Source organism: Penaeus monodon, chromosome 20 (assembly GCF_015228065.2).
Source record: "Penaeus monodon isolate SGIC_2016 chromosome 20, NSTDA_Pmon_1, whole genome shotgun sequence".
Classification (NCBI taxonomy): domain Eukaryota; kingdom Metazoa; phylum Arthropoda; class Malacostraca; order Decapoda; family Penaeidae; genus Penaeus; species Penaeus monodon.
Window position 1 is genome coordinate 42,899,703 of NC_051405.1, and position 933 is coordinate 42,900,635.

General features: G+C 45.7%; 1 protein-coding gene across 1 annotated transcript in view; it reads right to left on the bottom strand.

Moving 5' to 3' along the window:
- The window catches only part of LOC119586002 (phosphatidate phosphatase LPIN3-like), a gene marked incomplete in the record, with an annotated part of 33,755 nt that overhangs the window by 32,076 nt on the left and 746 nt on the right, over positions 1-933 (bottom strand).

The window sequence follows — 933 nt, forward strand, 5'->3', positions numbered from 1 at the left end:
GTCGCGGTGTCATGCACGAGGGCCATCATGACAACGACACCGCATACCAAGCGCGTTACTTAAGCAAGAGTGGGACTCACCTTGCCGGGAAATAGAACCCGCGATCCATGATACATACAAGCAAGCACGTCCCAATTCAAAGCCACAACTCCCAGTAACTACGGACGTGAATACATACAAACAAAAACGCTTCCCGATTTAGTTATACATACGCGCGCTTCCCAATTAAAGCCACAATTTCGAATAACTACGTACGTGGATACATACAGACAAGCGCTTCCCAATTTAAAGCCACAACTCCGAGTAACTACGGACGTGGCTGTGATCTGGTCCTGCGAGGCAAGGACATCGCTTGTTGCACCCGGTCCCGACTGACCTATTGACCGTAGCCTCTGCAATTGAATTCCCCTTGAGGCGTGACCTGTGCGTGTCCCCTCCAACTCTGCGCTTATATTTTCTTTTCTTTTTTTATCTCTCTCTATTTACTTTTTTTTCTTATTTTTTTTATTTTACCTTTTTACTCTTTTTCTTTTATACTTTATTTTTATTTTTACTCGTTTACGTCTTTCTTTCTTTCTTTTATTTTTACTTTTTCTTTCTCTCTTTCTTTCGCCATCTCTAAAGGACAACGGAAGACGGAGGGCGACGCGTGTACCTGCAGCCACGAAGTTCACAAAACCCACAAGGGCTTCCGAACTTCAAATAACTCGGGGGGGGGAAATCCTGCTCGGCAACAGGAGGACGGCCAATAAAAGACCACCCCTCCCCCCCTTAAATAAAAGGACACCCTCTCCCTCCTCCCAATTCCCCCACCCCACCCCCCCCCCAAAAAAATCAGGTGGTACAGCCTCGCATCAGAGCAACAACATCGTGAGGGAAAAAAAGAAAAAAAAGATGAAGGTCGACAGCTAAAATCTCTACGATGAAAACAAA